The 26,878-nt window shown below is 42.2% G+C and overlaps 1 protein-coding gene across 6 annotated transcripts in view; it reads right to left on the minus strand.

The window, feature by feature from the left end:
* OSBPL3 (oxysterol binding protein like 3) overlaps positions 1-26,878 on the minus strand; it is a 157,701-nt gene that overhangs the window by 126,326 nt on the left and 4,497 nt on the right. For 4 of the 6 annotated variants that reach the window (XM_053663609.1, XM_053663607.1, XM_053663608.1 and 1 more), the window contains exon 2: positions 11,812-11,942. The gene's annotated coding sequence lies outside the window, so the exon portion shown is untranslated. Of the gene's footprint in view, positions 1-11,811; positions 11,943-25,296; positions 25,480-26,878 lie in introns of those variants that run through there. The other 2 variants (XM_037126582.2, XM_053663606.1) reach the window with 2 other exon arrangements.

The following is a 26,878-nucleotide window of genomic DNA, read 5'->3' on the forward strand; positions in this document are numbered from 1 at the left end:
AATCCAACCCTTTTCCCAGGCTAGACTGACAGGCTTCTGTAGTTGCCAACTTTGCTTCTACTGTGCTTACCTCCCCTCATAGTCTGGGCCAGAGGACAGGGGAGACTGAAAAGCTGGTCCTTCCCCCCTGCACAGGGGAGGAAGGGATGTTAATCCCCCCAGTAGGGCAATGCTGCTGTCCCCTGGAGTGTGTGAAGTTGTAGCCTCCTGGTTAAGCAGGCTTATGCTCCCTAGTGGATGCTGCTGAGTAATGTCTGATTTCCTTTGCTTCCTTCGATTACTCAGATCTAGCTACCTACGCTAACAACAGTATTATTAGATACTGTGTTTCATCAGTTCTAGAACGCATTTTTCTCCTATTTTAACATCTCCGATATTAGGTGTGTCTCACATTTAATGGCCATCATAGTCTACTGGACAGCATATTTTTCTTCCTTAGTGGTACATTTTCTTCTTTAGAGGTACATAAATTAATTTGATTCAATGATATAGTTGGCTGCACTTTATATAATCAGTCCATTCTTGGTGTTGGTGTTGGTGGCAGATACTTCTGATGCTCCTTGTTATATACACCCTCCCTCAGCCCAGCTCTGATTCCAACCACAGACATTGTGGGGGCTCCGAAAAAGGGTAGACTCAAACCTCCAGTTCCCACCACAGGCAACACAGGTGTCTCCCTTGTCCTGAGCTGAGCATGACTCAACCTGAAGGCAGGGCAGCCCCCAATGAGGAAGCATTAACAGCCCAGGTCACAGCCTCCCCAGGAGGCTACAGGGACGGCTGTGTAAAGTGCTCTAGTCTCTTATCTTTCTAAAGGAGGAATCAGAGAGCAGAGTCAAGCCCCAGTTACCTATAGTATCAGCCTTCATAACACACTTTCACATTGGCTTTGCCTCCTCCCAGAACCTCTCCCTGCTCTCTCACTCCTGCTTCCTAAATTTGCCTCCCAGATGAACTACCTGCACTCACTCCTTGCTTGAGGCTATGGTTTCAGGGAAACCCGAATTAAGGCAGTGGCCATTCAGGTTATTTCTAGGTCTCTGTTTGTACCTTCCAGCTCTCAGACTCCAAGGGATCACCTTCTTTAGTACATCCCAGTGAGGGTGGGCCTCGTCCAACTAGAGGAGCAAACTGCCTCCCTCTCCTGAAGCCCAGAGAACTGAATGGTGAACACAGGACCAGGCCATCCAAGACAGACAAAGAGAACAATTGAGAGAAGTCATGGCTGGTGAGTGTTGGGTTTCAAATGATGATAATCACCTTAATAAAGTCACTCGGTAAGTCCTTCACACAGACACAACCCAACTGGAGGGACTGGCCTTACTGGACTATATAAACAGCTTCCAATGTTTCAGTGTTTTATAATGTCTATAAAATTCATCTACTTGGGAATCCACAATTTGTTTTCCCCCATGGAAATGCTGGTATAAATGATTAGGTTCCCAGGCCAGGCCATTAAAAGTATTTATTCTGTAAAGCCACAAAGCACCAGCACAAAAGTGCCCAAGGAAACATAACTTTACCACACTGAATTTTTCTTTAACCAGAGAAGGTATTTAGTAATATGGTCAAGGCTGCAGGAACAAATAGTCCCCTCCCAGATGTGCACAAGCAGACGCGGACTGATACACACATTGGTGAAAGGGACTTTCTCAAGCATCGAAATGCCTGCACTGATGTTCATTTAAGTCCTTGTCACCAGTTTTGAAACCAAGAGAGACCCCCAAAATAAATAAATAAACTCATCAAAGCTCTCAAAGGCCAAAGTAGAAACTATCTGATTCAACACACAAAACTTGTAAAACTTCTTGGCTAAAGATAAAAGGAAAGAAACAAGGCCATTCAGAACAAGTTCAGAATTATCGCTGCTGTGCGACCTGGAACTCCGACTGCCACCACAGCCAGGGCAGGGCCAGTGCCCAGCGGATGAAGGGCAAGTTACAAAACCAGAGAACAATCCTGAGGTGAAAAAAAGCTTAGTCTGATATTTATGTAAAGCTAAGTCTTAAATCTTAGTTAAGATAAAAGTTGCATTTATATGAAATTGTATCAAACCCTCACAATTAATATTTATTTAATATTTATATAACAGCCACCACCACCTCCTACCACCCTATAAATAAAATAACTCTAATATTTTAAAATGATATATCTCATAAGGGATGAATGTCCAAGAACTCATATGAATGTCCAAGAACTCATACATAAAGAACTCATATGACTCAACAGCAAAACAAAATCCAATTAAAAATGGGCAGAAGATATGAATAAACATTTTTCTGAAGAAGATATGCAAATAGCCAACAAGTACGTGAAAAGATGACCAACATCAGTCATCATCAGGGATATGCAAATTAAAACAACAGTTAGACTCCACCTCATTTCTATTAGCATAACTGTTATCAAAAAGACAAGAAACGACAGGTGTTGGTGAGGATGTGAAGAAAAGAGAACCCTTGTGTACTTTTGGTTAGAACGTAAATTGGTGCAGGCACTACGAAAAACAGTTATGAACATTCATCAAAAAATTAAAAATAGAACTATAACGTGATGCAGCAATTTCCCTTATGGGTATTCAGCCAAATAAAATGAAAACACTAACTTGAAAAGTTATACGCACCCTCATGTTCACTGCAGCATTATTTACAACAGCCAAGGCAAGGAAACAGCCTGAGTGTCCACCGATGAATGAAGGATGGAAGAGAATATATACACACATACACATGCACATATATATAAACATTTTCTTTACCCACATATACATAGACACACATATATGCACACACAATAAAATAATATTCAGTCATTTCAAAGAAGAAAATCTTGCCATTTGTGACAACATGAATGAACGCGGAGAGCTTTATGCTAAGTGAAATAAGTCAAACAGAGAAAGACAAATACCATATGACTTCACTTATAATTGGGATCTAAAAGAAAGACAAAACAAAAAAGAAAAACCTAGTCCACAGGTGCAGAAAACAGATTGGTGGTTGCCAGAAGTGGGGGAAGGGGAGAAGAATGGGTGAAAGAATCAAAAGGTACAGACGTACAGTTTTAAAATACAGGTCACAGGAATATAAAATATAGCATAGTGGCTGTAGTTAAAAATACTGTATTGCTCATTTGAGAGTTGCTAAGAGAGCAAATCTTAAAAGTTGGGAGGGGAGGGAAAGAGAAGAGCGGAAGGGAGCAGAGAAGAGGAGAGGGGAGAGCAAGAAAGGAGTCTCTCCTAACGCTGATGACTGTGGTCTCGGGGCACAGAAAGTGGGAAGAGAAAATAAAGAAATTTGGGATTGTGGAAATAGACTGCCAAATAAATCAATCAAAATCTTATGTACAAATCTTTTTATAATGGCCTAACATAAGTGGGTCCTTAGGTGGTCTCTGTTTATGTTTCTTAAAAATAAACGTGCGTTGGCCCTGGCTGGTCAGCTCTGTTGGTTAGAGCATCATCCAATATGCCAAGGCTGCAGGTTGGATCTCCAGTCAGGGCACACGCAAGAATCAACCAATGAATGAATCAATAAGTAAACAACAAATTGATGCTTCCTTCTCTCTCTCTCTTTCTGTATCTCTCTCTCTCTCTCTCTCAAATCAATAAGTAAAAAATATTTTAAATAATAAAATAAAAATAACAAATAAGTAAAACGCCTTTTATAAAGCAGTACCTTGTTCAAGTAAAAAGTAAATCATAATTACTTGTTCCATTGTGCATAGAGGATTTATATTTAATTTCAGATCCCTTCTGGTTTAAAAAAAAAGAAAAATTAAAAGTAAATACAAACCAAAAAGGTCACTCAGTAATAATTAAATACATACACAGAGACCATGAATGTGAATGCAGATACAAAAATTTAAAAAAGAACACTTTTAGAGCTGAGAAGGAAATTTAGTTTACAAAAGCCAGAAGAGTGTTTATAACCTAAACGCACAAAGATATCTCAATCTTTGCCCCCAAGTTCTCTAGTTTACTGGAAAAGATGTAAGAATTAAGCTTAAAGGAAAGTATTCTCACTGTTTTCTTCCATTTAAAAGCCTACCAAAAAAGCACCACAGGGAAGAAACCTGTACTGATTATCCTTAGTGTTAGCAAGAAAATCTCTGTATTAATTTCACTCTAAACAAATACCAAAAAAAAAGACAAAACACTCTAGACATAAACCTTCTGCAAAAGCTCTCAGAAATCAGACATAACACCCACAGTACATCTTGCAGCTTGAATGAATAAATAAACACTTTCAGAGAGACCCAAATGTTTTCATTTTTTTAAACATAAAAGGGAATCACTTTATTCAAGTATGAGTGAGACTATAAAGAGATTTTGTATCATTGATAACACTTCCTGGGGATACTCTTAACTGGATTATCTCACTAAATAACTAAAAGGAAGAATAGAAGTGAAGGTGGAGGGACCTCCTCCAGCCATTCTTTCATGCTCTGAAATAAGAGCTCAGACACAAATAAAGTCTTAGAATGCAACAGTGAAGACGCACTTGAACTACCCAGGCACCACAGGGACACACAAAATTCTATTCAACAAGACTAATATTATTTGAGTTAAGATTAGTAGTCTAAACAGAAATGAGGAGAAAAATTTTAAGAACTAAGCCAAGCATAAATAGTTCAACCTTTCATTTAGGGATGGGAAGACTGAGGCCCATGGGCCCAGGATTTGCACAGTGTCACATTACCCTGCTGCCGTGACCTGGGCACCCAGCTCTCCTTGTGTCTGCCCTGACTCTCACTCATCGTGCACTGGGCTGACGCCTCAGGGATCTCAGAAGGTGTGGTCTACTCTTCCACATCTGAAAAAACGTTTAACATCCTGAAACAATAAATGAAATTTTCGGTGTTGTTCTACTGATTAAGAAAGGCCCGGAAGGAAGGAAGGAAGGAAGGAAGGAAGGAAGGAAGGAAGGAAGGAAGGAAGGAAGGAAGGAAGGAAGGAAGGAAGGAAGGAAGGAAGGGAGGAAGGAAGGAAGGAAGGGAGGCCTCACATGAGCCTCCTCAAGAGACTTGGTACTAAAACTTTCCATCTAGTTCAATGTAATTCATGCCAGACACATGTATAGTTATAGACAAAATCCTACAACATTCTTAACTCTATTACACCAAACCTCAGGAGATCAAGGTAATTTCCAGGATTCCCCAGCCCTAGCAATCGCAAACCACTGAATAAGAGTACCATTGAGGTTCCCAAATTTAAAACATCTCCCCACCCAATTCCCTTTCCCTTCCTCCACCTCACCTGAAACAACTCTGGGCTTTCTGAATGCAATACTACTTTAAAAGATGAAAAGATTATACCTGCACTGGAGTAGTTTTGGTTCATCCCTCTAACGGTTCTGGCAAGTCATCCAACAGCTTGATTCCGATAGCCGACCATTTGTCAGCTCTGCCGCGGAGTTAGCCCTCGCCTCCCCAAATCAAGCACCTTTTCCCTGGGATTTCCTTCAGGGAAAATTATAGCCGCAAGTTCTAATTTCCTGTCCCCACAGAAAAGATTGCTCAGAATGTGGGTTTAAATGTCTCTTATGAAAGTAATGCATGACAGCTGAATTATGACCGAATTTTCAATCTTCATCTTAAATAGGAATTTATTAATTGAGTACTTGTTATTATTCTCAGTATGGAAACCAAATAGATGAACAGAAAAAGAACTAAGCTTGTTAAAAAGCAGTCAGATTATATCACTGATTAAGAATTCCATAGCCAAGGAAGGAAGCTCATTTTAATCAGGAGCTATAGATTTATATCTACTCCCTATTTTAGGACCTGGCACAGTAGATGCTTAATAAATGCTGACTGAAGAAATACAAATGAAATTTCAAGCCACTTTCCATCGATGCACAACCGAGGCTCCATTTAATAAGCAGTGTATGCCATCTGGCACTGTTAAATGTGCAATGGAATGAACTAAAAGGCTGCAGCATGCACCCCAGGATAACCCTTGCTACAAACTGTGAAACAAAACAGTTCATGAAGTAAATAACCTTCCTGATAATCAACTCTATAACAGTGACAGGCAATCTGAAACACTTCCTCAGTCATTGGGACAGACCTTCAAACATACTTGGAGAAAGGGCTTGAGTAACACCAGAGATGACAGCCCCAGAGAGATCACACGAAGCTTTTTCCATCCGAGACCTTTCTTCGTCTTTCACGGTGATGCACTCTTCTCCCTCCCCCAAGAACTGCAGTTTTCACGGAGACAAACAAAGCAGCTATGATGTCAAAATATACTGTCACTCAAGTCAAAACACCACCCTGAACCCTAGAAATCATCATCTAGCTGCTTTATTATTAAAAGTCTTTCTAGTCAAACACTTTGGATTAATCTTTTTGCAAATTAAGGTATCTTTAGACATGAGGTTATTATTTATTCTCTGTACCAAGAGAGACTGTTACTTTTTAAACCTTTCTCCATAAGGATGTCAAAATCTTTCAGTCACAAGGTAGGGCATCAAACCAAAATAGCTTGCAAAGTTCTGTATAATTACGAATGTCATTATAGCTACTCTTATGCCAAGAATCATTTACGCTACTTGAATTCACACAAACACATTCATTAGGGGCCCATTTTACCTGGACATTTCTGCTCCCAGCGAAGTGTTTAGACAAACAGCACTCTCACCATTCCACCCCTAGCATTCCCGGCTGCCTGGCCAACTCTCTCACCCAAATCAGAAAAATGTGGGGAGGGCGCAAAACAGCAAGTCCTGCCATGCTTCTTACTCCTCCTCTGCAAAGAAACTGAGGTTCTGTCCAAATAGTGAAGGAAAAAGAAGTTCGAACTGGGATGCTAGACGAACAAAAAGTTATTCTGCACTGACACGCTCTTTAATTTCAAATCTGGTGGTTTTTAATAGGAATATGGGGACCAACCTATGGTACCTAGAAAATATAAAACTGGAAGACACTTCGAAAGGATTTTTTTTAAGAACATAAGAAATATACTAGGTCTGATCTGTGGTCCCACAACCAAGGATTCTTGCCAATGGTACTAAAGGGATGAGATAGGAATTCCTCCCAATGGGATGGGTCAGAATAAAGGGTAAATCAGTTGGGCAGATGAGGACGAAAACATGATCCCAGCCTCCATAACCATGACTTCAAAGACCCATGATGTCCCTTGGTCACCAGAGGGTTCACAATACCCAGGGTTTTATTTTGCTCCCTGCTATACATATGCCTGCGTTTGAACAGTTTCTGGCAAGTAAGAAGCTCCCAATTAATTATTTTTGAATCAACACAACATTACAGCATGATCATCCATGAATTTGCTTAAAGCCAGTAGCACACTAATTTACCAGTTAGGACTACTAATAAAACACACTTAAACCTTTCCCATCATGGGCCTGGGTGCCACTATGTCATTCAGGGATTCATTTATTCCTGCAACAAAAAAGCACTGACCACCTGCAATGTGCTAGGAATTTTTCTGGCACTAGAGGGGTAAAGTGGTAGATAAGACACAGAGTCCCTGCCCCTATGGTGCATCCAATCTAGTGACTCTCCCTGGCTGCTGTGGGGTGGACAGGCTATAGGGAGGAGTGGAGGGTCAAAGAGGCCAGTGAGGACACCAGTCTGGACCAAAGGTGAGATGATGAGGGCTTGGTCCTGAAAGGTTTGGTGACAAGGGAAGGATTCAGGATATATTCTGCACATTCAGAGGTTGATGGGAAAAAATCCAGGAGATGGAGGAACTGCTAAGGCAAGAGAGAGGGGATGAACCCATAGGCAAAGCCCTTGAATGAGCAGCAAAGGTTGGAACCCCAGGCACCAGTGGACTGTCTCGGACGCGGACAAGCAAAAGGGATTCGTGTAACAGATGGAAAGGTGGACAGTGTAGGTACCATCATCTTTCATAGCACCAATGTCTTCAGAAAAGGAAATTCTTATCTAAACAAAACTTTTTAGGTTGCAGGTTAAGCCCATTCTCTTCCCAGATTAAGAAATATATGTTCATTGCATTTAGAAATTTCAGAAAATGTGTAATTTCACCATCTAATGATAACTATTATAAACTTTGTTGCTTTTCATCCCTAAATGTTCTCTGGTCACCTATCTAATTTATTCTGTCATTGGGTTCATACTGTGTATATAACTCGACATTCTGCTTTTCTCAGAAGCATTCGTCCTATGTTGCACTCACACGTTTCTCAGTTTAATGGAAAGACTGACTTGGAGTCAGCATTGTGTTTGAGTCCCAGCTCCGCCACAGACAAGCCTTCAGCTTCCTATGCCCCTTCACTGCTCTGGCCTTCAGGACAGCTCTGGTGACCTCTGGGTCCTTGCTCCCGGCATATTCCGACCTCCCTGGAAGGGAGGGTCAGTCTCCATCACCAGCCTCTCTTCCACACACACCTGGACAGTTCTGCCTCAGTCATGTTCCCATGCTGCATACTCTCCCTGGATCAATCCACATACCCCTTGGTTTAAAGCTGCTTTGAGACTAGTACTTTCTCTGCACGAGCCAGTGCACACCTCTTCTCTCTACCTGTATGCACTTCTTCCCACAAAGCTGCTCCTGTTTATGTGATTACTCAAGTACCATGCACCTCAGTACTCTGCCACTGTCTTCTAACATCTGACCACTCGTGTGCATTCTACCTCCTATGTCTACCTCCTCTGACCCTCTCAACCCTCCTCATATACAAACATTTTACCTTCTTTTCTGCTTCACTCTACATTATCTAACCCCACCCCATACCTCTTTTATCTGCCCTGCTACTTCTCTCCACTTCTTTCCACAAACTCATACTGGGCTTCCTGTGCCCCAGGGCCTTTGCACTCTGTTTCCTCTCCCTGAACCACTCTTTCCCCAGACTTTTGTGTCACTTGTGTTTGTCTCTCCTCAGATCTCTGCTCAAATGTCATCTTACCAAAGAGGCCTTTCTTCATTCAATGTAAAAGCAAATTACAACACCCAGCCCCTGGTACTCTTATTTGTTTAAGCCACAAACTCTCCCAGGGCAAAATTTTGTTCACTGTTGTATTCCCAGGACCCATAAGGGGCCTGGTATATTTATTGGCATTCAATAAATATCTACAGAATAAATATTTTTGAAAACATACAATCTTAGAGATTGTTTCATATCAATATTACCAATAGACAGGGACTGCCCCCCGTCTTTTCACTGGCTGCATGGGAAGCCAGTGAACGGAGGAACTGTTTTCCACATTTAGGTTATTTCCTATCGTTTATCATTAGAGTGGCTTGCTCATGCACAAGCTATTTATAAGGTACACTTCTAAAAGAGAATTGCAGGATCAAAAGTATACATTTTCAATTTAAGAAAGAATGCCAGATTGTCTTCCATAGAGATTTATGCAATGTATTCCCCTTTCAGCCATAAATAGAGACTATTTCTCCACACATTTGTCAATATAACCTCTTGTCAAACATTGTTGTAAAATCTCGGCAAAGAGGATAGTAAAAAATAGCATCTCCATGTGTTTCCATTTGCTTTTTCTAATGAGTTTTGTTTTTTGGTTCTGTTTTGATTGATAGTCTCTCTTTGAGTATTATGAAAATTTACTTCATTCCCTTTGATTTTCCTCTTCTATGTCCTTCTGTACATCCTGTAATCCAGCCATTCTCAACTACCTGCTATGGCCCGCATGGGCCACATTTTGGAAAATGCCCATTCCTTCCACCCCTAGTCAAGTTCAAAGGCATTTCACTGCTTATGGAATGCTCCTGAATTCCTTTCATAGGACTTAATCCCTCCTTTCTCAGGGTGACCAGGGCACATTTTTAGAGTTTTGTAATAGCATCATTTCACTGTGCTGTGTACATATGTAAGCTTCTCATAGTTCAAGACTAAAGTCTTCATCTTAGCATCCCTCATGATGTCCAACAGATCCACTCCATTAATGTGGAGTGAAAGACTGAATTAGAAATAAAGACTGTGAATTTTAATTATAAATGTTCTTTAAACTCCCAAACCAGTGTTGTAAATCCAGTGATGAAGGTAATGAAATGAAGTGAAGGCCTGGAGACTTGTTCTTGGGCCTAAAAGTTCATATCACAACTTAATAAATGTTAATAAAATCTTTTTTTGAGTTTTTTTACTTAGTGTTGTTTAACACTGAAATTGTGGCTGTGACTTAAATGACTAAAGAACATAACAAAGATCAAAGTACTTTCTTAATGCAAGGTAATGCTTTCTTAAAGCAAGCTAATGACCCATTAACTTAGGAAAAGGTGATCAACTTCTTAGCTAATCAAGGAAATGCAATTTTAAAATCACAAGACACCACTAAGCCTCCAACAGAATGGCTAAAAAGAAAAAGCCAGACAATGCCAAGTGTGAATGTAGATGAACTAGAACTCGTATACCGCTGGAGGAAATTGGCACAACCACTTTGGAAAAGGGGGTAAATCAACAACAGCTACCCACATGCCAATGCTGTGCCCCAGAAATTGTACTCCTGGGTACACAGTCTGTAAAGACACAGGTGTTCACCGGAAGCTATGTACAAGAATGTCCACAGCAGCATTAACTGTAACAGCCTAAAATCAGAAACACACAAATGTTTGTCAATAGTAGAATAGAAAAATAAATGTTGGTATTCATACAATGGAATTCCAACAGCAAAGAGAACAAACAAGCTACAACATCACACCAAAATATGCGTGAATCTCACTGATCCAAAGAGCAACTTAAATACAAAAACAGGCAAAGCTAATCTGATGGTGTTACAAGTCAGGGGACCCCCTTTGCAGTAGGTATAGGGACTGGGGCCAATATAAGGAGGCTTCTAAAGAAGGGGAACTCTTCTGTTTCTTGATCTGGATGCTGATTACACACACGTTCATATTATAAAAATTCATTCAACTACATTTGTGCTTTGTATCTTTTCCTGCATGTGCATTACACTTCAATGAAAAGTTTACCTAAAAGAAAAGAAAAGCAATAGGCCTAATCTCCAAAGGAAAACACATTTTTAAAAATACCTTTCATGAATAAATGTTTTTAAATGTCATAATGAGTATTAGCCACTTGCAAACCCAACTGCTTTGCACTGTTTGACCCAAGAGCCTACTACAAAAAAAAAGACCCCAGAGAAAGGAATTTTCTATTCCTGAAGTAATGCAGAGGCCACAGATGGTGTTCACAATTGTTTAAGAAAAACAACAGCCACAAAAAGGAGGTGACCAGAGGCCATCAGCTATAGGGAACAAGCCACAACTGCAGAAAAAGATGAAAAGAAACAAAACCTTCTTAAAATTATAATACCAAAATAGCAATTATGCTTAAATAAGCCTTCTGTTGAGCTACTAAAAAAAACCTATTTATTCTAATGCAGATATGTGCCTCAGTGCCCAGGTTCCCTCCCAATACTATTTTAAAACACTGCACAACAGACAAAGAAAGAGAGAGTGTCATGCGAGTAGTAATTAATGGCAAGTGCAGGTGTCTGAACAGAGGGAAACCGAGGGAATGAAACACAAACCCTTCCACCTCATTAGTCTTCTAAAAATATTCTCGCAATACAAAGGCATGCCCTGCTGACGTGGCATTTAAATGAATGAGAAACCTAATCAAAATGGGTTTTGTGACTCTTAACCATAGCCCAGATACAAATACTTTGGAGATTTTAAAAAAGGGGGAAAAATTGATGGTACAACTAGTCAAGCAATGCTTCAAATAAGCATAGAAATGGACAAAATAAAATCAATATACATTAAACTCAGTTATCTGTGCCAATGGAGGCAGATTTTTAAAAAATCTTTTCTATTGCGCAATGAAATATAGAAATAACAGACACTTGGGAGACTGATGAACAGACCCAAATACTTACCTTCTTATGAACTTGGCATTAATTCATTTTTAACTTGATCTCAATAGGACTCAAGAAGCAGATGAATGGAAAAGATGTAAAGTCTTGGCAACCATCAGAAGGAGGTGACTTTGCAGCCAATTTTCAACGTCCTGTTGTAAAAGGAGATACCAAAAGGATGAGTAACTGAAACTCACAGCTAATCCATCACAGTTCATGTCGGTCATGTACAAAACTGGTTTTGCAGAACTATCACCAAGTAAGGAGCCCTTATAGAAAGAAATAAGAAAAATTATGCTTTTGAGGTTTTACTGTTCCCGTGGCCTTATCTCGCCCACCTTCAGGCAAAGGTGCTAATAAACAGTGAAATTTTCAGAAGGCAGGTAGCAACAATGAAAACAAGCAAGAGATCTGAATAATCAAACTTTCAATTAATTTTTTTAAAAATCTGGAACTAGTAATTCTTGGCTCACGTAATGATTTTTTGAAAAATTGTTCTCCCTTACAGAAGTAACTATTTGAATTAACCACTAATGACCTGAGCTAGGAATGGCATTAAGGGGAAAAGGAAGATGGGAATTACCTCCTTTATCAAAACAGGTTTATTAAAGGGATCTAATGCTGACAGTTCAGCCAAAACCAAACATAAATTGTCTAACACTAACCTGGTTAAACAGGTTTAAAGAGAAGATCACCATCATCTAGCCAAGAATAATTGAAATTAGCAATAAAAACAGCAACAAGAAGACTTGCTGAGGGCCTAACAAGGGCTGACAGTCGGGTTAGTACATTAATCAGAGAATAACTAAGAGGCCTCGCTAGAAGAACTCGCAGAATGAAGACGAAATAAATGCATGGAGAGCATCCGAGCGGAGCATGTACGCACTCATCACGTGTCTACCGCGAGTGCTCACAACACTGTAAAAAACGGGTATCCACCATTTTTGTCCAGCCAACTTATCCTTCTGCATCCAGACCCTCAATCTTTCTGTGAGATGCCCTGGCCCCTGCTGGGCCAGTGACAGCCCTAATGGTTTTCAAAGTGAGGGGCATGACCAAAGGCAGGGACAATCAGAAGCAGCCTTCATCTGCAGAACAGCAGCAGTATGTAGGAAAAGGCCTGGAGCTGGTGAGAGGCACTCACATAGAGAAAGCCTGGCTGACAGTGAAGCCAGAAGACAGGCTGGAGATGGCAAGAAACAAGGCCCCGAAGACATGATTTCAGTCCCTAGATCCAGCCATGCCAGAAACTAGACCTACTCTTAGACTTTCCAGCAACATAAGCCAATAAGTTTTCTTTTAAATTGTCTTTGAGCTGGATGGGTTTCTGTTACTTGCAAACAAAACATGCTAATACACCACTGTTGCTGTATTCCTTCAAAACTGTTTATAGGAATAATTCTTCAGCCAGAGCACTCACCCTCAATTATTAAAAAATCAAAAAATATCTTTTGAAATGGAACATCTGAGAAGTAGACATGAAATAAGTCTGTTCTTTCTTATTCCCTGCATCTACAGACCTTTTGAAGACTGAATTATTTCCTCCCACAAAAGAGAATAAGCTTCTTGGTGTAACTGATTAGTCACACCACATCCTAATACTAGGTTCTTTGGGCCTTTAGAACACCAAAACCCGATGTGTTCAGCTCAGTCTTCATGGCAAATCCCAAGAATTCATAGGATGTAGTAGAATTTGAATTTTTCAGCTTATATTCACTTCACTCCACCTCCTCCATTAAAAGGAGGGAAACCCAAATAAAGAGTGCGTGGATTCTACGAGCCTCTCTCTGACCCCACAAAACAGAGGCCAGTCATGTGATCAAACCACAGTTACAAAGTGCTGATGTCGGCCATCAAACCTGTGTGTTTTTAGTGTGCTCACCATTCCAAAGCCATATTCTGATAGGAAAACACAGACTGGCCACAAGAACCCACCAGGATCTAGCCCATACTCTCTGTCCCTTTTTGCTGGGATCTGTCCTGGGTAGACAGTAGCAAATCCAGTCGAGCTTGCACCTGATTACCTGGGCACATTTGGGTGAGGGGAGGATGCTGAGCCAGGTTCTAAACGGCAGAATGTTCCAGCATAAACTGGCAGAAAAGACACAGGACTGGAAAGAAGCCCAGGGGACAGAGACCTGGACCTGCTCAGGCCCTGGCTTTGCAAACAACTGCGTGTGACCTCACATAAGCCATTTCACCTTTCCAGGTGCCAATTTCCTTAGTTTTAACATGTGACAGATTAATGTTTTCCACTGTGGGTAGTGACTCAGGGAGTGGACGGTGAAATCAAATCAGTGAATTGAGACCAACCTTAAAAATATGATTCTAGGACTGAGATGGAAATTATACCAGGTGAGTCTACAGCATCTTGTAGTGCCAGAAAGTGAGGATGTACTTCCAATACAGACAATGATGGGCTTATGTTAAAGGGACGCAGGAGTCAACTGAAAAAGCTCCTTCCAGTCAAAGCTGGAAGAACTGGAACACTGACATAAATAAAGGGCTATTGGATTATAAGCCAAATAAACATCCAGGAATCCATAGTAATATAAATACTGATCGACTGAATAAATAAATCAATGAATGGGGGAGGATAGACAAACCTACAGGCAGAACAAAATAACCTATGTAGATACTCTGCCCTTGAGCTGGGTCATAACTCCTCGTTCCTTCAGTATGGGCTGCACGCAGTGGGCTGGGGAAAGAGTAACTTCACAGCACAGTAACCTGATGAACACTAGCTCGGCCAGCGGACCAAGGTCAACATCAGCATGGATACGTCAAGTTGGCAGGATGTACACTCAACATGATATGATGAAAATGGCATTACCTCTGTGGTCTTCCCCTCCAAAACCCACAACCCTAGTCTAATCATGACAGAAACATCAGACAAATAAGGGACATTCTGCAAAATACCTGACCAAACTTCCTCACAATTGTCAAGGTCATCAAAAACAAGGAAAGCCTGAGAAATTGTGACAAAGAGACGTGATGACTAAACATAACGTTGAACCCTGGATGGGATCCTGGAACAGGAAAGGGACATTTAGGTAAAAACTAAGGAAATCTGGATAAGGTGTAGACTTGCACTAATAGTACTATATCAGTATTGGTCCCTTTAATTCTGTCAGATGTACCTTATTACTGAAAAGTAGTAGTTATAGGGGGAATGATGGGTGGGGGCGTATGGGGACTCTCGTTATTATCTTCACAACCTTTTCGTAGATCTAAAATTGTTCTAGCCCTGGCTGGGTGGCTCAGATGGTTAGAGCATCAACCCATATGCTCAACCCAAAGACTGAGGGTTCAATCCCCAGTCAGGGCACATACCTGTTACAGGTTCCATTCCTAGTCAAGGTGCGTATGGGAGGCAACCAATCGATGCATCTCACATCAGTGTTTCTCCGTCTCCCCACTCCCACTTCCTCTCCCTAAAAGTCAATAAACATATCCTCAGGTGAGGATTACAAAAAATTATTAAAACTGTTCCAAAATGATAAGCTGTTTGAGTATAAGCTGAAAGGTGGTTAAAACAAACTGTTATCAGAGCGCATGACCTCTAAGCTTTCCACTACCTTTAAAGATGAGGAACACAAAGGCTACCCTCAGGCCACAGTAAGAAAATCCAGATGCAAGTCTCAGCTCTGCCATTTGAAATCCCTTCCCCGCTCAAGGTCCTCAGCTGGATTTTCCCCTCTGATATAACAAGGCTAGTCCCTGTCCTGCCCACCTCTCAAGCTTTTGCTTTGTTGTGAGAGGTAAAGTATATTGAAGTGATTTACAATTGTGGAAATGCTATGTCAAATATGGAGGTTATGATAACCAGAATTCCCTAGTTCTTCCCTGAATCAGAGTGGACTCGGGCTGGTGGAGGGAAACTGAGTCTCTTGCCTACTGAGCTGGTGCTTGCATTCTCGAAGGGGTCCCTGAACCAGCAGCGTCTGCATCACCTGTGGACTTGTCAGAAACACAGAATCTTGGGCTTTACTGCAGACCCGCCAAATCAGAAGCTCTGGGGTGGGGGCCAGCAATCTGTGTTTTTATAAGCCTTGCAGACAATGCTACTGAAGTTTAGACCCCCGCCCCCCAGAGAAAGCCATCGGGGACTGCCATTCTGTGAATCCCATTTGAAAGGGCCACGCTCCTCCGGCTGGCTCCCTGCCCAGCTAGCAATCACATGGCTCTCGTGTCCTCTAGAACCCCCTTCACATCTATTAATACTTGGCTCATTCTCACACAACTCCTCTGAGAGAGAGGAAGAGGATATGGGAAAGTTCCTGATATGCCAAACCTCTGCATGAGTTAACCAGCCAGAGCGAGCCCCAAGAAGGTGGTTATTTTGCCCAACGAATCTGCACAGTTCTTAGCCATGAAGCAAAATCGGGTTATCTGTCAGAACAACACATCACACATTTTACAAAGGCCCACATTCCAGCATCCTGTTCTTCTGGTCACCCAGCATTTGTCAGATAAAGGCATCTCAATCTATGGATCAGAAAAAGGCATCTTATATAATCAGCCACCTACACCCACCTACCACATCAAAGTACAACCTGCAGATGCCGGAGAACAAAAGAGGCTTTCAGGTCCTTAATCAAGAAACAAATGATGCAGAACTGAGAGTAACAAACAAACTGGAATGCTATTTTGGCCAGAGATCAAAGACTAGAAAAACAGGAATTACAAGTCAGGAGTATAAGCTGGTCGGCATAAAGAAGTCCAGACAGACCTTTTTCTGAACCATGTTTGGGCCACAGTTATTGTTATTTTCCTCATGTGCTGTTTCCTCACATCTGACGCCTCACTATTGGTATTATTCCTAATGGCTCGCATATGACAAACTTAAGACAACAATAGTCTAGGGACAGAATGCATTGAAAAGCTAATCGGGGTGAAATTTTATACTATTGGTACACATGTGTAGTTCCATGGTTAGAGGACTGTGGATACATGCTCAGTGTCTCATGTGTGTGTTGTAAAGAACATTACTTCTATAACTCATATATAAATCATACACACAAAAATATTCACCTCCACTTTCCTGATTCCCTATTCGCTGTCTTCTGGAAAACAGAATCTCCAGCCTGTAATTTATTGACAGATAAAGTGAAAAAAGATGAACAATACATGACCACAATAGGCAAATTTAGCTTCAGTCCAAAAACCAACTAAGATCCAGCCGTGGATGGAGAGGAGCGAGGCGCCCGCTGCACCTGCGAGCCCCTCTGTGGACCTCCTGGCAGGTGGGCCTCGGCAGGGCAGATGAAGGGGTCCACCTGCACCCCAGGCTTTTGCTACACCCTCAGGCACCTCCTGGCCATGTCCCCCAGCCTGGGAACCCCAGCGAGGGCAGATACTACTAGAGGATCCAATTACCGCCTTCCTTTCTCCCTCAGTGTGTGATATGACATGGAAACTCAGGCTCGAAGTCGGAGAAAATTGTGATATTGCTGATATTATGACTGAAAACAATGAAGCATGATGGGAAATTATCACAGACCATGTAATTGGTACAAGATTAGAAATATTTGCTGTCTCGGAGTATCCACAGTCTCCTACTACTTCTTTTAGCTTAATGAAGCTGACGTCATGTCTAGAACTGGCTTTGGGTGATTAATTCAATAATGACGACCGTTCAACACTGCTGTCCTTGACTAGATGAACGTACTGAACGTTTTCATCGGTTCTCTGTGCAGACTCAGCCTGGGTTCGCGTCCCCTCATGAAGTATTTCCAAAGGAAACCTGAGAGTGTGGACATTGAAGCCGGAATTATAACTCTGGAATTATAACTCTTCTGGGCACAAAGCCTAGACTCTGTAAACTCTGTAATAAGTACACGAAGAAGTGTGGAAACCAACGGTTACTTGCTGGAGAAAATATTCAATTGTTCTTGCTCCACGCAATTACCAGCCATCAGTAGAAATTGTCCATGAGAGTAGTGATTTTTGAAGCTACGGGACCATAAATGTTATAAATTTCTGAGCTAGCTTTTTTTTTGCAATGGGTCTGTTGCCAGAACACAGGTGTAGTAAAACCACTCCTAAATCAAAGCCAAAATGGGAATGAAAAAGACTCATATCAACATCGTCGTCATTGCACATGTAGACGCTGGCAATTTACCACTGCTGGCCATCCGATCTACGAACATGGTGGGATTTAAAAAACGCACACACACAGAGAGAAACTGATAAGGATACTGCTCAAACAGAGAGGGGCTCCTTCAAGTACGCCTGGGTCTTGGGTAATCTGGAGGCTGAATGTGACTATGGCATCACTGCTGATAGCTCTCTGTTGAAATTCGAGAGCAGCAAGTACTATGTGAGCATCACTGATGCCCCAGGACACAGGGAATTTATCAAAAACATTACTACAGGCACATCCCCGGCTGACTGGGCTGTCCTGATGGTTGCCACTGGTGCTGGTGAACTTGAAGCAGGTATCTCCCACATTGGCAGACCTGGGAGTGTGCCCTTCTGGCTCACTCACAGAGTGTGAAACAGCTGATGGTTGCTGTGAACAAAATAGATTCCCTTGACCTGCTCTGCAACCAGAGAGAGGACAGTTTTAAAAGTCTGCACCTACATTAAGAAAATTGGCTACCACCCTGACACAGTAGCATCTGTGCCAATTTCTGGTCTGGATGGCAACAATGCACTGTAGCCAGTGCTAACATGCCTTGGTTCAAGGGGTGGAAAGTCACCAGTAAAGATGGCAGTGCCAGTGGAACCACGCTGCTTGAAGCCCAGGATTGCATCCTGCCACAGACTCATCCACTGACAATCCCCAGTGCTGCCCCTCCAGGATGTCTGCAAATGGTGGCGTTGGTAGTGTCCCTGAATGCAGACTGACATTCTCAAACCCAGCAGACATGGTGGTCACCCTTACTCCAGTCAACGTTACAACTGAAGTAAAAAATCTATTGAAATGCACTATGAAGCTTTGAGTGACCCTCTTCCTGGGGAAAATGTGGGCATCAAATGTCAAGACATGTCTGTCAAAAATGTTCACCGAGGCAACGTGGCTGGTGGCAGCAAAATGATACACCATTGGAAGCAGCTAGCTCCTCGGCTCGGGTGATTATCCTGAGCCACCCAGGCCAAGTCAGGCTGGCTATGCACCTGTGCTGAGCTGTCACGCAGCTCACATTGCTGACAGGTTTGCCGAGATGCAGGAGGTGACTGATGGTTGTTCTGGGGAAAAGCTGCAAGAAAGCCTGGAGTTTTTTAAATCTGGTGATGCTGCCATAGTTCCCAACATGTTGAGAGCTGCTCTGACTATCTGCCTTGGGTCCGTGTGCTGTTTGTGACATGGGACAGAGAGTTGCCGTGGGCATCCTCAGAGCAGTGATGCTGCTGGAGCTGGCACAGTGGCCACGTCTGCCCAGAAAGCTGGAAGGCTAAATGAAGATCATTTCCAATACTCTCCACCCTGGCCTTAGTCAGTGGCAGAAGAACTGTCTCAGAGCTCTCTATCTTAGTTGGCTGTTTGATAGGAAAAGACTGGTTAATGATTACAGTGCACTGGAAAACCATCAGAAGGAACATGTTTTGTAAACCATTTGTTTTGAGGGGTTTTTTTTTCACGTGTGGCAGGTTTTGTTTTTAGTTTCTAAAATCAGTACTTTGTAATGGGAACAACTTAACCAAAAATCTGGCAGAGAAAATGAGACTCATTAAAACAAAGTTCCATGAGAAAGGAAAAAACAAGAAGTAAGAGAGAACTGGCACTGGCCGTCACAGTTCCTGTTTGCAGACAGAGTACCCACACTCACGGGCCACCGACATGCCGTATCTCAAAGTGCCATGGTGATGTTTCCCATCTCCTAACAGACCTCGCCTCCAACAATGAATACCAAGTAAATGCTCAAGAATACAAACTGATTAAAGCATATTTCCTGGCTCAAAAGCATTTTGTGGCTCTCCAGTTGCCAGAGAATTGGGCAGCCAAGCACCATGGGCAAACTCCCACGCACCTCTGCCCTTCAGCTGACAGCTCCCTTTCAGCCTTTGCCCAGCATTCTCCTCTTCCCTGAAACATCTTAACCTTTGAAATCTTACATTTCAAGGTCGTGCTCTACGCACATCCCTCCAGGAGCTCTTTTCTAGTTTGTTTGGGTTTTTTGGGAATTGCCCTTCTTTATTCACCAGCAATCATGGAAATAATACCCGCCCCAGAGAGCAGTTCTGAGAATTAAGTCAGGTGATGTTCTTTGAAAAAGTACTGAGAATAGTGCCTAGCTTTTTGTAGGCCATCCATAAAAGGAAGCTACTATTAATATTGGATCATTATACCGTCCTCCTACCTGTGTGACTAATTACCCTTCCCCTATCTACCTCTTGGCTGGCATTCCCCAAGATACCACATTCATCCCCCTCTCTCTCCTGGGATCAGCCTATAAGGGACATAGGCTGGGCCCCCCTTGGAAATCTGCACTGCCATAATTTCAGCTAAACTGCCGACTCTCAGAAGTGATCACCAGCTTAGCTCTCTTCTGAGTTACCTACCGGTCCGTTCCACTAATCTCACCCACACCTTTGAAGCTCAGCATGCTCAAAACCAAAACCATTCTTTTTCCCTAAGATCTACTCATTTTCAGTGGCACCTTAAATAACACAGTCACAAAGTCCTAAACCTCTAGAGCCACGGTTTTTGTTTTCTAATATATCTGATGCCGAATAGGTAACATATTTACTCGGGACACAATTCGGAATGTGCAATTTAAATCTCACATGTGTACCTTTGCCACCGTTCTCCCTTCCTTGGGGAATCTGATGCTACCAATCTCTTGTGTATCCTTCAGAGATAGTTTATATTTAGGACACGCAGTGGGAACTAGTAAATGTTTATCTACCAGCTCTCTGGAAAAACAAAGAGTCCTGGTTTGTTGCTTCTGCTGGTTTCCATAATACAAATACTCCCACCACAGCCAGTTTCAAACTATGACCCAAAGTTCATTGACCCACTTTGTTTTTGACCTGATTGTACCAACACCATTTATTATCTCCCATAGAACCACCTTTGCCTTGTCCCTCAACCCCATGCCCCACCCCCTAGTTCCCAGGGGCTCTCATTCTAACTTTCCAATATTTCTGTGTTGTCTTTTCTTTCTTCTCCCATTGTGAGCACCCTAGTTCCAGTATCGCGGTGCTTGAACTCCCGGTCTGACCTTCTTTACCTTCACTAGAGTATCTTCTCTGAGAGAGCTCCCATCCAACACCTCCGTGTTCACTGCCTACAGAATAAAGTCCAAACCCTGACTATGGGATTCAAGATCTGCTGCAGCTGGGCCCAACCTACCTCTCCATTCTCAGCTCCTGTCATTCTTCTCATTTGAAAGAGTCCTTCTCAATAAAGGGAAGAGTTCGTCATTCCTTAAAATGCTATGCATGGCTCATCCTGCACTCTCTGCCTGCCAAGTCCTTTCCACCTAGCTCTCCACTCCCTTCCTTCACCTCAATCTTACGGGTCCTTCCCGGGTTGGTGCGAATGAATACCTGCTTCTCAGCAAAAGCATGTCTGATGGCTCTTCCTCTGCTTTTACAGAGCCACGGAGGTAAGGGCACTGATGGGATTGGATGCACGTTCTGATTCCTGGGCTCCAAGTCCTGTGCTTTCTACCACACTGGTGGCCTGGCAATAGAAGCAGAATGACCTGCCTCCACCCCATTCTGCCCCTTGTTCCCTTCGTGACGGTGGGTAAACTACTTTTAAGCCTCTCTGGGCCTTTTACAGTCAGGGGGCCTTTGAGTAGAAGCAACAGAAACCAATCTGGCAAATGAAACCACAGAAAATGTATTGGGAAAATATCAGTTTAAAGAACTGGGAGGAATCTGGAGAAGCAAGCAGTTGCACTGGGTCAGGGGACCAGAAGCCAGACTGACAATGTGATCAGAACAGAAATGGTCTGGCCAGGACGCACCTTAGGCAGCAAAATCTCCATGACCCTTGGCCTTGGACCCAGACTCCAGCAAGAAGCTCACAGGGCCACCCTTGGCTGAGGAGAATGGGGCCCTCATTCTGGCCCCAGAAGACCATACCCAAAGGCAGGGAGTGATTTCTCAAATGGAAATCTGGAAAGGTAAAAGCATGTGAGACAACCAACGAGCAAATAACTGTCATTGTTCCCCAGCCATCTTTAAAGACAGGATGGGTCCCTGTTCCCTAATGCCTCCAACAAGCTCCAAGGGACACATCGGTTCATTCCATATGCACTAAAAACTTGCTGGAAGCGGCTCTGAACCTGTGAGAAAAACCCAGATGAGTCTTCCCAATATTCTCTGAGGCCTTCCAGTACCCCCAGTTCACTTCGTCCCAGCTACTGGACAGCTGAGCTACAGCAGAATTGCAGCCAGCAAGTGATTTTAAGTTCCTTCCGTGACTATGCTGGAGAACAGGTTGTTAGATCTCATGCAGTTTTAGTTACAAAGGTACTAAAAATGCAACTTCGGACTTAATTTCCCACAGCAAATAAACAAAGCTATGTGTAGCATCATAGCAACTGAAAACCTGGAAGAGGAGTCAAACCCTCCTCTGGCTTACTCACTTCCACCCGACCTCCTCTGATCAGCAGAGGGAAACAAAGAGTATAGGACTTCCCACGTCCTCGGAGGATTCCCCAGACACATGCCCTTCCCTCCTCCTGCTTCAGACCATCAGTGGCCTGAATCATGACCTACAGAAGAATGAACCTTTACTCTCCAGGGTCCCAATTCAAATGCAGACTCATTCCCTTTGAGCCATGAATCCCCATTATAATGAACGAATTATCTGTTACTGTTTAACATCTATATCTTCTTCTATACTGTAAGCTCCTTGAAGGGAGGTTCCACATCTATTCAATTCAGCTCTGTGTGCCCTGTACCCATGAGAGTGCCTGCACATACAATAAATACTTATTTAATGTACGAACCAAAATCCTACTGTGTGCTTTCAGTCTAGGAAGGCATTTCCTTCAAGTTTAATAATGTTTGTGAGATTAGAAAGATATTACTTAGCTTGTGCTTCTAACCATTTCAGATTACTACCTACCACAAGTAATTTGGGGAAGAATATTTGTTTCATAAGATTCAGACTGTAACTTTAAATTCCTTGTATATTTGATATCAAGACTGAAAACAAGCACACGAATCTTTAATAATAGTTCATTTTAATACATACATGGAGGAATGTTATATTGGGATAAGTGACCCACGGAATATGGAAAAAACAAACAGGCATTAATATTTTCTCCATAGAGAGTAATGAAATAACAAACTTTATTCTGTTTTATCATGAAAGTCACAGATCCTCTGATGACCTCTTGGTTGGGCTGCTAGCTGCAATTTAATGCTTTTCTACTTTACACTCAGGCAATTTTTCAGTTCAGGTCCACTCTCCCACGTCCAAAAACACAGGTGAGAAAGAATACCCTCTGGGCTCATTTGTCGCAGAGAACTGGTTCTATTGCCTTGGCTATTGTTCTGTGAGTTGACACGGACATCTAAACAGTGACAGACAGGACACGCATCTCAGGAAATGTTACAGGAAGGCAATTTGCTTCTCAGCTCAGAATCCACACATTATTGTTAGTATTAGTTAAGAAATATGTATATTCCACTTATATCCCAGTGGTCATGGGGAGTCTAGAAACAATCACTGTCTGGCTCCCAAACAAATGAACAAAAGAATCAGATGAATAACTAAAGGAGAAATCCTACTTCCTCATGCTGCCTTTTCCTTTATTATAGAAGAATTTTTCATTTTTCACATAGATGAAGTCCAGGAATGACACCGGAAGACGACAGTGCCTGCTAAAAGCTTTTACAATGAAGGTAATCAATACTTCCCAGTCTCTCCATACAAGAGGAATCATTTGCAGAAAATATTTTACTCAAGATTTTTTGAAAATTCAGATGTCTTAGATACTTTTAACTCATTACAAAAAAAAATCCAGGCATATACAAAAGTATGGAGCAGCAGTGTCCAGCAGAAATGTAACAGGGGCTACATATATAATTGAAATTTCTTTAAAGTAGCCAGTTAAAAAGGGTAAAAGGAAACAGGTGAAATGAATTTTAGTTATGTATTATGATATATCCAAAATATTATCATTTCAACATATAAACAAAAAAATATTGAGATAATTTTACATTCTTTTTTGTACAGAACTCAGTGTGGATTTTACCCTCACAGTAACTCTCAATAAGGATTAGCCACAGATGAGTGCTCAGTAGCCACATGTGGCCAATGGCACCCCAGTGCGCAGCAGACGCCATGGAAAATGGCATTAAAAATCCCATGAACTTGTCACCTCGCTTTAGTAATCATTAATTAACCAACAGCCTGCTACTTTTATACTCCTTCCAATCCCCAGGTTATTTTGAAGCAAATACTAGAAATCATAGCATTTCATCCATGTTCAAATATCCTTACCTCATAATTTTCTTAAACAGTTGTTTTGTTCAAATCGGGATCTAAACAATCAACTAGAAGGATCTCTTTCTAATGACTTTTTTTTATGACACCAACCTAATGGGAGTTACACTTTCAGTAAAGTGCTTTATTTGTTCAGATGCTCATTAAATATCTATCTTGTGCCAGACACTTTTCTAGCACCAAGACACAACAAAGAACAAGACTCAAAAAAAATTCCCATTTAGCTGCTGAGTGCACATTAGGATTGTCTGGGGAGGCTTTGGAAAACACCAGTTCTACCCTTGGCCAGGTAGCTCACTTGGTTAGAGCATCGTCCCCATACACCAAGGTTGGGGTCTGGTCCTGGGTCAGGGCACAGAGACAAGAATCGACCCATGAGTGCATCAATAAGCGCAACGTTTCTCTCAACAAACTGACGTTTCTCTCTCTCTCTCTCTCTCTCTCTCTCTCTCTCTCCCTCCCTCCCTCCCTCCCTCCCTCCCTATCTCCCTTCTTTCCTCCCTCTTCCTCTTCCTCTCTTTCTCCCTCTCTCACTTAAAAAAAAACTACTAGTTCCATCAACTGGCAAATAAATAAAACATGGTATATACATACAATGGGGTTTATTATTAGGCAACAAAAAGGAATGAAGTACTGATTCATGCCACATTCATCTAGATTAAGGAAGACTCTTAAACACAACATGCTAGATGAAAGACCATGTACTACATTATTCCACTTACATGAAATGTACAGAATTGGCAAATCCATTCATATATGACATAGATTAATAGTTGAGAAGTGAAGGAGGAGACTGATAATTAGTGCAGATTTCTTTCAGAAGTGATGAAACTCACTTCTACAATTAATTTCTAAATGTTCTAAAATTAATTATGGTGATGGTTGCACAACTGTGAATATACTAAAAGTATACTTTAAATGGGTGAATTGTATGAAATGTGAAGTATACCTCAACAAAACTGTTATTAAAAAAGAAATAAGTGCATAAAACACAGTCCATTCACACAGTGGAGTACCCTCCAGCTACAATATAGACTGAGAAAACGCCTTTGAAAAAGAAAACAATTTCAGTGACCAACCCTCCTTACCACAAGCCGCTTACTTGATCCAGAAACTGTGGGAGCAGGGCCTTGGCAGGGAATATTTTTTAAAAGATCCGTAAGTGAGCCCTGGCTAGGTGGCTCAGTTGGTTTGATGATCGTCCCATACACCAAAGGGTTGTGGGTTTGATCCCCAGTCAGGGCACGTCTAGGTTACGGCTTCAGTCCCCTGGTCTGGGCACAAACAGGAGGCAAATGATTCAATATGTCTCCCTCGCATCAATATTTTTCTCCCTCTCTCTTTCCCTTCCTCTTTGAAATCAATAAACATGCCCTCAACTAAGGATTTTTAAGAAAAGACCCCTGAGTGATTCTAATGTAAGCCAGGTGAAAGTCAGTGGTTTCAGGAAAGATTCAGTCAAGTGACCTACAACTGCAAATGAGTATGACAGCCACTCCCTATAACATGGATGAACACTCTAGGCAACAGGAGCGCATGAGCAAAAGGCAAAATGCTCTGTTGCTGCACCAAGTTCAGGCTGCCGGTGCACAGGGTGGGGTGAAGATGGGGTGAAGGCGACTCGGAGTCCAGGCTGCCAGATCAGGCCTTTTGGCTAAGCAGTCTACACTTAAGTGAAGAGAGAGAAAGCACCTGTGGTTTGAGTCTCTGTTGCACCTTGGATTTGTGTGAAGCTGTTGCAAACTTAACTTTTCCTAGTTTAAGTTTGGAAACTGAGGTACAAATGACAGTGCCAGCTCGGGTGTTGTTGCTCTTGATGAGTAAATGCAATAATTCACGGACAGTACTTAGAACAGTCCCTGGAATAAAAAGTTCAGCAGCAGTGATACGAAGAGACTGAGGGAGGAAAATCCACCTGTGAGCAACGTTAGGCCAGAATACAGAAGTCTCCAAGACCCTGAGCTGAGATGGTATGGGGGCAATGGGAGGACATGGGTGTGAGAGACAATGAGGAAGACAGAGACAAGAGTTTGGGTGAGCATAAACCTGGTATGAACAGCAGGGATTTGGAAGTCGAGCAGGTTTCCAGAGGAGAGGGCTAAAAAGCTGGTGAGAAAGACATACACAGGATAGGAATTCACAGGGAACTATAAGCAGCTCTCAGTTATACATGGAAGGCATGTTCAACCTAACAGCTTCCATCTCCCTTAGTGTCTCATACTCCCATCACTTCTGTGGGCATTCTAGGCGGAGCATTCTCCTGCCCTCCCGGGACTACTAAAATGGAATTAACAATTCAGAAAATATAGTTCTAGCCCTGGCTGGTGTAGCTCAGTGGATTGAGTGCAGGCCTGTGAACCAAAGCATCGCCAGTTCGATTCCCAGTCAGGGCACATGCCTACAGGCCAGGCCTCCAGTATGGGGTGTGCTAGAGGCAATCGTACATTGATGTTTCACTCCCTCTCTATCTCTCTCCCTCTTCCTCTCTCTAAAAAATAAATAAATAAATAAATGACTGCTGAGAGGCATGTTACAAATAAAACTGGATTATCCAGACCCTCACACAGGGAAAAGCATTATACTACCCCCTAAAACTAGAATAGAAGTAGAAGCATAAAGGAGTCTCTAATTCCTTCCCAAGCCCTATTTTGCTACTAGCCCTTCAGGAAG

This window comes from Artibeus jamaicensis, unplaced genomic scaffold (genome assembly GCF_021234435.1).
Source record: "Artibeus jamaicensis isolate MK-2021 breed Jamaican fruit bat unplaced genomic scaffold, CSHL_Jam_final contig_3230, whole genome shotgun sequence".
Lineage (NCBI taxonomy): Eukaryota > Metazoa > Chordata > Mammalia > Chiroptera > Phyllostomidae > Artibeus > Artibeus jamaicensis.